Source organism: Passer montanus, unplaced genomic scaffold (assembly GCF_014805655.1).
Source record: "Passer montanus isolate IOZ18808 unplaced genomic scaffold, ASM1480565v1 scaffold1, whole genome shotgun sequence".
NCBI lineage: Eukaryota > Metazoa > Chordata > Aves > Passeriformes > Passeridae > Passer > Passer montanus.
The window spans coordinates 6,442,629-6,452,620 of NW_024356504.1; the positions used below are offsets into that span (position 1 = coordinate 6,442,629).

The 9,992-nt window shown below is 40.2% G+C and overlaps 1 long non-coding RNA gene across 2 annotated transcripts; it reads right to left on the reverse strand.

The window, feature by feature from the left end:
• Positions 1-1,231: 1,231 nt before the first annotated feature.
• On the reverse strand, positions 1,232-9,950 carry LOC120498834. 2 transcript variants are annotated; one of them, XR_005626764.1, is made up of 4 exons: positions 9,821-9,950; positions 7,984-8,199; positions 4,597-6,896; positions 1,232-1,349 (listed from the first exon to the last, which is right to left on the reverse strand). It is a non-coding gene; the product is annotated as an uncharacterized LOC120498834 (long non-coding RNA). The 2 variants fall into 2 exon arrangements; XR_005626762.1 differs by lacking the exon at positions 1,232-1,349 and having other exon boundaries at positions 3,567-6,896.
• Between the last annotated feature and the right edge of the window lie 42 nt (positions 9,951-9,992).

The following is a 9,992-nucleotide window of genomic DNA, read 5'->3' on the forward strand; positions in this document are numbered from 1 at the left end:
TTTTATCTGGTATGGAAGTTCTTATTATATCAAATAATGTAATTTAGAATTAAAGCATGTGATTTATTTTGTATTTTTTATTCTTCATGTAATCAAGTTCATGCCTAAGGGTAACTGCAGGCCTTTCCATTACAAGCCAGCCGGAGTTAGTGAAATTCACTGTGCAGTGTTTTCTCACCAAATCTCTTTAAAAACAGCTTCACATTTAGCAAGGAAATCAGGCAGAGTCCCAACAATTTAGTTTATCAAAGCTAGCCAACTAATACAGCCAACTTAGTGTCTATATTAGCAGAGAAAAAGTTACATGTATGAACTGCAGCAAAATCTCATTCCAAAAAGTTCTCATTTTCATTGTTTGCATAGTAACCTAAAAAGACTTACAAAGGTCTAGAATATCTTGAAGTATAGCATGAGGACTACTCCAAGCCTACTTTTTTTGCTTGATATCATCAGCTCACCTAAGCAAAACATATACAGTCGGGGGACTTGTTTCCATCAAGCAACACACCTCCAGCTCTTGTTGCACTTGAAAACAGTCTGTGAGCTGATGTAACACACATTTAAAGCTAAGAAAAGCAGCCTTGGTGACCTTGCAAACAGAAAGCTTGATAAAAAATCAGATTCTTAATCAATTGATTAAGAAACTGCAAATGAATACAGGCAATCTTTATGTTTGCTGCATTGGATAGTAGCTGCATTCTGCTATAGTTTCTGGAGCATGTGATACACTAATTGCAATTACAACATAAATTATCACCACAATAGATGTGGAAAGCTGAGAAACATCTATTAACAAAACATCTCATCACTTTTAACAAGGAAAAGGAGTGGTACTTGGCATCAGTCTCTGCTAAGCATAATTTCATTTCCTAGTGAGTATTACTAGAAAAATTGCAGTGTGATTGCTCAACATCTGGAAAGTTCTAGGGCTACAGTCTAAAAATATTATGGTCTTATTAAAAAATTTGTCCTGTGTAAACTTGAGTGTAAACTCTGTTCAGACAGATTTATAAAAGGAATGGCTGAAGAGAAGGCAGCATATGAAATGTAGCAGATTTTTAAAAAAAGGTTTCAAATCATATTTTGTAAAGATCTAAGTTGAATGATGAATCCCAGCTGGCTTTGCTGTGCCAGCTGTGAGTTGCTGAGGAGAGCTGTGCCCTGAGCACAGGCGCTGACTGCCCAGTCAGTGCTGGTGCTGCAGTGCAGGTGCATTGCAGGCTCCTTACCTCGTGTAGCACAGGGGCTGCAGAAGCAGCACCACTGCTCCACGGCTTTCCAGGAACAAACAGGGCAACTCCTGTGAGCACAATTACCTCTTAACAGAGGCAGCCTTATCAGCCCTGCAGCTGAATCAAAAAGGAAGAATACAGTAATTTGGAGTGGGTCGTGTTGGCACCATTTGACAGCAGTCTTCTGCCAGTCACATCTGCAGTTCTGTCGTGTCTCCTGCCTCCCTCTGTCCTGCTGCTGCTGCTGCTGACACCCTGCCAGCAGCAAGCCATTTCCCTGGGATGCTCTCAGGCTGCTTACAGCCCCACTGCCTCGCTCTGCCAGCTACCAAAATACTGCTCCAGCTCCCACATCAGCTTCTCCCTCTTAAACATGGTTTACCTTATGCTGGAAACCCCAGTAGATACTGGGAACCTCAATACACAGCTGCAAAGACATAGGATACATTGAACTGCGAGGAGATGTTTGGGTTGTGAGAGATATGGGGTTGAGGACTGGTGGTTTTTTTAGTATTTTCAAAAGGATAATGAAGTGAACTTCAAAACTCTGCTGACATTTACAATTGTACGTCTCAAAAATCTGCAAATGAAGAATTATAGATGAGGTGTAAAGAAATGATGCACTCAAAAGTTGTTTTGATCTAGAATAAGGCAAATTGATAAATAGTGTACAAATAATCCAAGTAATCTTTCAGTGGAATAAATAGCTTGAAAAGTATGAATTGGAAAAGAAAATTATTAGAAACTGTCCTTCTTCCTTGGCAGCTAGATGTGAGTTTGTACAGGATATGGCAAGGCAAAGGAGCAATGCCATTTTAGACTCCACATTAAGAGCTGTAACATCATCAAGTTAAGCAATTTCCTTTTTCATTTAGGCCTAAAATATTCTGTTGTATCCCCAACATTATCAAAAAGAAAAAGATAAATGAGAAAGAATTCTGAAAAAAAGCCAGAAAAACAATCATTGGCTGGAGGCCAAGCTTATTTTGAAATATGTGCATATGTTTAACTTCTCCAAACCTTTAAGAGTGATTAAGGGGAACTCATAGCGGATAACTTCTTCTGGAACAAGCTACTTAGAAATAGAAAGCAGAAAAAGGGGGTTAGCAGGTCATGGGCTACCAGAGATACTGACACTGCTTTGTTAGCTGCTGCTGCTGAGCAGCCACAAAATTACTCTGGCAGCAGATCCCCACAGCGTATAAAAACGAGGCTTGCATTTACACATTCTGAGAATCAAGCTTAGGTTTTGTCTTCTCAGAAACTCACTCCCAGAGACAAACCTCCCAGATTTCTAACCGGTATTCAGATATAAACAAGGCACATGGTCCAGTCCAGTGCTAAGGGCCACACAGATTCTTTGATACTGCTTCCTATTCAAATACAGCTCCTGCAGAACTGTGTGAATAGAGACAGCAGATTGTTTAGATTTTAAACTTGGTAATGAAAGACTGCCTGCTGCATTAGCAGAATATGTGGGGCGTGACAAGAGGCAGAAGGAGTGAACAATGTTTTATATTCCTATGTCATGTGACAATCAGGAGGAAAATCTAAAAAAAAAAAAGGCAAGAAAAAAATAAAGGTGGTAAAGCAGCTAGCTTGTCCCATTCTCTCTGAAAATCAGAACAGTAAATAACTTAGGGTCTTCCCTATTTAGCAAACACTTTTTTTACAGAAGACACACAGAATGAAGAGGTAGAAGATAAGGAAGGTATTCCCTAGAAGAGATTATGAACAAACCATAAATTAAAGACAGTTTCTGTTAAGAGTTCTATTTGTACAGACTTAGTAGACTAAAATACTTTGATAGAACAGATATTCTGCCAATGCATGTATTACCTCTTGCATCAGAAAATGAAAGTCAAGGAGACCTCGCATTATTCTCACTTTCCCACTTTCTGGATTTTTTGGGGTGTGGAAGGGGCAACAAAAAATCCATGATCAATTACAGTGTGCAGTTCAGAAAAATCTAGGCTCCTGGGAATGCTTGAGAATTTAAAAGGAAAGAAAGGCATGCAGAAGCTGGGTCAGCTCACCTATGGCATAACTGTATTCCAACACTTGGAGGATCCTGGGGGGTTGAACATTATATCAAACATGGGGTTCTGACTCTAAAGCCCATGATGCTTTTAGAGTCTTTGTAAAATGTTTATTTAGAGTTAGTCTGGCTTCAGCAGTTGAAGTCACAAAACGAGTTTTTTAAAAAAAACTCTTCCCACTGTATTCAATGCAATGCAGGCTGCAAACATTTCTATTCAAACAATTGAACTTGTAATGTAAATAGTATACAGGGTCATTAATTCCAGAATAAGTTCCTTTATCTATTTTAGTATATTTCAATATTTATTTCTAGAATGCTTATTCTATTCTAGATTTATTCCAGAACTGTCTTGGCTCCAGAAAGTCATAGAAGTATCTTTCATCTCAGGCATATTGATACTGTATTATGCCCTGGGTAAAAAAAGCATTAGGATTCTGGTCGGATTGGGTGCACAGATAATATCATTTATTATTTTCAGATGCCAGGACACTAAAACTTTCAATTGTTTTCCCACCAAAGTGAATAAGGCAGTTTGTTAATACAATTACCTCTGTATAATTGGAAACTAAATCAATGATGACTGTGTGATTTGAATGCTACTGTAAATAATTTCATTTTTATGATGCTGTTTTGTTGCACATGGTATTATCAAATAGCTTATTCATTTTCCTGCTGACTGTGATTTGATTTTGCATATTTCTCTGTGATGAAAGAAGCACGTTTGCAACCTTTCTAGTTTTCTGGGATACAGCGTGCATTGCTTTTAATTATTTTGGCTGACACACATTAACACTAAAAGTCCATAGTCCACAGTGAGTGAAACAAGAGGGAAGGACTGGGTGGACTATAACTTCCCTGAAAAATAAAAGCAGCCACCAGAAGTCTTTGGCAAAGCCCTTAAAGGAAAATAAAATGTGGAGTAGACAAGGCACACAGAACTTAAATTTTATGAAGGATTTTCCCTACTCCTTTCAGAGGATCCCTAGTCATTGCCTGTTTGCCTCTGTTTTAAAATATTTGGACAGGCAATAGGGAGAAGGGCCACAGACCACTCAATCTGTCATGGTCTGTTTGGATCTCTCATATTCACAGGACAATGTACTTTGCAAATTAAACTTTATTTTATAAGCTCATTAGGAAAGAAAGAAAACATTATGAAGTAGGGCTCGATCCCCTTTGTACAAACTAGTCTAGCTCATGAATTCACTAATTCATCATGAATTCACTAATTCAGTCATGAGGTTTGTAACTCACAAGTTCTCTAATTCATAACATGCAATTCATTAACTTGTAACTCATGCACTTTGCATATGAGGAAAATACCTATCCAAGGGTGAGAGTGCTCATCCTTCCTCCTTGGTCACAGTGCAGGTGTTCCCTATGTCACATGAGAAGCACAAACATTACTGTTTTATCAGCACTGTTTTCATCACAAATCCAAACCATAGCACCATACAAGCCACCATGAAGAAAATTAACTCTATCCCAACAATAGCCAGTACAATCTCCACACCTTATTCCCACTATTTACATCATGCTCAGGTCCCATACCATCCAATAAATACTCATTAGCCACCTTCCTCTTTCCCATCCTTTGATATCTTCACAGGTATCATTCCCTGTAAAATGTCCATAAAATGCCTGTGAAATGTCCATTGGATTCATTCATCCACTCAGGATGGATGGTCACTCAGGACCAGAGAGCTGCTGTGTTGTCTGGACTTACTGGGCACCAAAGCCAGCTCAGGTCGGGTCACTGCTGCACGTGCCCCTCTTCTTGCACGGCGTGTTCTCCACTGGCAGTGGTTCCTGCTACAGTAATCCTATAACATGCAACTCAGATCATAGTTTACAACAATTTAAAGGTGCATCCATTATATATATATATATATATTATATATAGTTTCTATCTCTCTTTGAGTGTCGACTTATCCAGGGACTCCAGTCCCTTAGGGGTGGACCAGCTCCAGTGTGTGTACTCATGGGCCACAGTCTCTGCAGGGTACAGGTGATGTGGCCTGGCCTTACACACAGCCACAGCCACAGTCACTTTGAGGTGCACCTCCTCCAGCACAGCCCCATCCAAGGGCCACAGTCTCTCCAGGAGTGTACCTGCTCTGCTATGGACATATCCATGCCCATAGATGCTTCTGCTCCAACATGGTCTCATCCACAACCACAGACACTTCAGGTTGTCCTGCTCCTGCAGGTACTTATCCACAGGTCAGGTCCCTTCAATTCAAGGTGGCACTGGAGCTGCAGCCTGTCTGGGCCAGCAGCGACACCCAGGCCATGGGCCAGCACAGGCACATCGCCAGGGCTGTTATCAAAATGCTCCCAGGCACAGCTGGGTAGGATGATAAGCCCTACAGCAAACAGCCAGGGTGAAAAGAAGCCACTAACAAGCTCTAGACTAATGTGCAGCAGGGCAAGCAAGTCCTATGTCAACCACAGCACCTGCCAATGAATAGGTAAATAGCACTAAAAGCTATAAATTCAGTCTAGCAGACTCCAGCCAAACCATTCATTAACTCAAAGCATTTGAGCCCCAAGTTGGTCACCAAAATAGCACTGTCAAGGTTTAACCCTAGTGGGCAGCTCAGCCCTACATAACCACATGCCCATTTATCCCAATGGGATGAGGGAGATAATTACAAAAAAGTGGGAAAATTCGTGGGCTGAGATAAAGACAGTTTAATAGGGAAAGCAAAAGCCATGCACACAAACAAAGCAGAAGAAGGAATTTATTCACTTCCTATCAACAGGCAGGCATTCAGCCATCTCCAGGAAAGCAGGGCTTCACTCCAGGTATTGGTGACTTGGGAAGAGAAACACAGCCAGTCCAAACATCACCCTTTCCTTCCTTCTTCTCCCAGCCTTATATGCTGAGCACAACATCATATGGTCTGGAATATCCCTGTGGTCAGTTGGGGTCAGCTGTCTCAGCTGTGTCCCCTCCCAGCTCCTTGTGCACCCCCAGTCAGCTCCCTGTTGGGACAGCCCGAGAAACAGAGAAGGCCCTGACACTGTGCAAGCACTGCTCAGCAACAGCTAAAACATCCCTGTGTTATCTTTTCTCTCTTTTAATCCATTGTTCTCAAGAACTTTTCAAATTGAAAGAAAGTTGATTTCTAAGGTTAAGTCATCAAGCTGTAACAAGACAGCAACTCTGACAATCACACATTCAAATCATATCAATGCCAGCTTATTCTACAGGATGAGACAAGTACCAGCAGAAGATCAACTGCTCCTGACTCTCCTGAGTCAAATTTAAAGCTGAACTTTCCTCAGGAAGATTAAGGGTGTATATTTCACTTAGTCATGTTCATGTACAAAGTCTTACCACTTCCGGTATTTCCACAGTTCCTGGGAACAAAATCATAACCAATACTTAATGTCTGGGATGTGGGCAAAGGTTGTGGGCACATGGTAACTATTTCACTAGTCCTAGAGACAGGGTCTGCTCCATGAGGACACGAAAGAACCAGTACTGTACTTCACACTGTGTGTTAACCTCACCTAGCTTTCAGATGGTAGGGGTTAGGGAGGATGAATTCCAGCCATGGCAAACATGCCATCTTAAGCAAATTAGCAAGCAGGGATCTCTGGTCCATCTCATGACTCTGTGATGTAAGAAGGGAACAGAACTTGTGTCACATGTCGTGGCAATTCTGGCTGTTTGGTTTACATTTCATGCAGAGACCTCTGTAAAACAGAGGATGTCTTCCTACCACTGAGTGAAAAATAGATGTTGCTTCACTGTTTCCTTTCATCAGTGTTTTTCTAGGGATATCACCAGGATTGATTTAAAGCTAAAATTCTTTACTAAAAATGTAACATCAAAAAACCCTCAAAATCCCAGATCCTCAGAGTCACTTCTCATTACAGTTTCGGTCAAAATAGTCACTGGTTGAAAGGTCAGAAATTCAGTGACTGAAGCTGACTTGGCAAGTCGGGACTTGTTCCCAACATTTTTCAGAAGTTTGAAAGTTGTTATTTCAACAGATATTTTCTTACATTGCCCTTTAATCTGAAGGTACCCAAACTAGCAAGTTTTTAAAAAGTTTGTTTTTCAGCAGTAGGTGGCACTATCAAGTTTCCCAAATATTGTAATATAAATTAATATAAAATTCTATGCACATAAATTATTTTAAAATAACATTAAAACATATAATAATAAATTCTGATAATAAAATAAATATTTTTCTAAATATTATAACTGAGAAAAAGTCTAGTGCAAGAATAGGAATGAGAATGTCTAATATCAAAATAGGCAACATGTAACATTTAAAATATGTGCCATAGAAAGTTCTCTGTCCTCTTTGTAATGTACCAGCTTGAGTTATCTTGAATATACTACTTTAGCTACTTTAAATTTCCCAGAAATTATATTAATGTCATTTGCATATAAAATGTAATACTGCAATAGTGAGTGTCAATACATCTAGAATAAGTTATGCACTTTTTATAATGTAAATTAATGTATACAAACGGGAATATGGCAAATGGAAAAAGCATTTAGATTTTTCTTCTGTGGTGAAAAGTTTATACTTAGCAGAGACTAGAGCACTACATGTAGGGCCAGATTCCTCCATGTATTTGGGATATTACTATATCCCAAATAAACTTCAGGATTAAAAAGATGCTATGTTAAATGAAAACATTTTCTTCAAAACTTCACTATATAAAAATCTGTAAATGACAACTCACAAACAGATCTGTGTTTCCAGGTATTCCAGATTGTCTGATGACAGAAAATGGCAATATCATAAAAGCACTGCAGGTACTTTTGTTTCAGAAGCTCCCAAAGCCATTCACCTCATTCCTCAGCAGTGTACAGCAGGAATAATCCAGTGCAATGCAGCATTTTCATTAAGCTGGTTTTTGGATGACTGCCTTCTCATTAGAAATGAAGTGCTGGTCTGCCTGAGCACAAGGTGTGAAGATAAGGAAAGGAGAAAAGAAATTAAGTAAGGAACACAAATGAAATATATGGTCAGTGCTCTTTTATCTGCCTGACCAGAAAGTGTCCTTGCCATTTTTTTTCACCCCAGGCTCCAAGCAAGCTGCTTGGCTCTGCACACTATTTCTGCACTATGATTCAACCTATGCCAATGCCTAAGATTCACACTTTAGTTTTTTTTCTATTAAATAAAGCATGTAGAAGACACTTTTATAGCTTCACAGCATTTTTTTTCATGAACTGACATTGTGTATTACTCCTTTTGTGCTAACATGGTCTGCTTACTGTTTCTTTTATAATACTGAAAAAGTCAAAAGCTGGTACTTAATAAAAACATAATTTGCAAGGATCTGGCAGCAGCTGCATTCAAAGGTTTTGTAACTTGCAACAGCCTGCTTCAGTTTCTCCAGAATCTTCAACAAGAGCCCTTCTTGTTGGATTCACTTGGGTTCACTTTCAGACCTCAGAATAAAGTGGCACTACAAAAATGAAATGCAGAAATGCTGGAATATGCTTTAAATTTTGCTTTTTGTTTTCCATTACAAGTGATTCATTGTCACCTTGCATTCTACTTCCATGGAATCAAAACCATAGCATTGTTAGAGCTGCTTTAATATACCTAATATATTCAGCACATCTCCTGTTTAGACCTTAGTGGCTCCATGGACGTGCTTTAACTAAACTTCCATTGTAAGGGAAGTGCTTCCACTACATCTTGTACAGTTACCAAATATGCATATAAGAAATCTACTTAAATTGCAGGTTCTTCTTCTTTCCAAGGGATATATCAATTTAATATAATTACAGCAAGGAGTATCTTTGGGTAGACACACAGCTACAACATTAAGGCGCACAGAACTTTTAAATTACTAGAGATGTACTGAATTTATACACTTGTGCTATTTTTTTAAGTTGTAAAGCCACAGTCTTGTATCTGGAAGGGCAAACCTGAACATGAGATCTTCACTCTAGCTCTGTTTAAATGGCCCCAACAGCCCAGCAGGGGTGCATACCCAAAGCAGGGTCTGAGAGAAACTCGGCGCAGTGTCTGGCTGCAAAGCACAGAAACTGAACACCCTCAAGGGAATAGGGAGATTTATCACGTTTAGTGTGAAGTGTCCTAATTCCACACTATTTGGTTCAATTAGTCATTGCAGGTACCCTCAGAAATGGGCTCAAGTAGTGATCAAAGGATCATGTGAAAGGTCCATATTGTCACATACTGCCAGCCAGGCTACACACACAAGGGCAGCAGACCCTTTTCAAAGTGGTGTTCAGTGCACTGAATTGATGAACGGTTTGACTTTCAAGGGGAGTTCAGTTTGCTCTCTGAGTAATGTAATTCACCACAGAATGACGGGTGCTTTAAGATAATACACTGCAATAATTTGGTAACTCTGACACATGGAAGGATGGCAGCCTGTGGCCCGTCTGAAGCATCCCCCCTTACTTCTAGGCACGCTCTGGCACAGGCTTTGTGACTCCTAAGAAGTAGATGTATTGGGGGCTGCGATGTGTTGTTTTAATGTGTATTGCATATTAAACAGCCGGAAAAGGTTGATAAAATGGTATCAGGAGTTGTACCACTGCCGCTGCGAGGGCAACCTCACCGGAGCTACCAATTCCAAACGCTTGGTGCGCGCCAAGCCCGAATCTCGCTGTCTCTCCCTGTTTCGGCTGGTTCGATGGCTCCCTCGGGATCCCCCGCCCGGCAGCGGCAGCCGGCGGACACGGACACGGCTGTACCCGGGCTCGG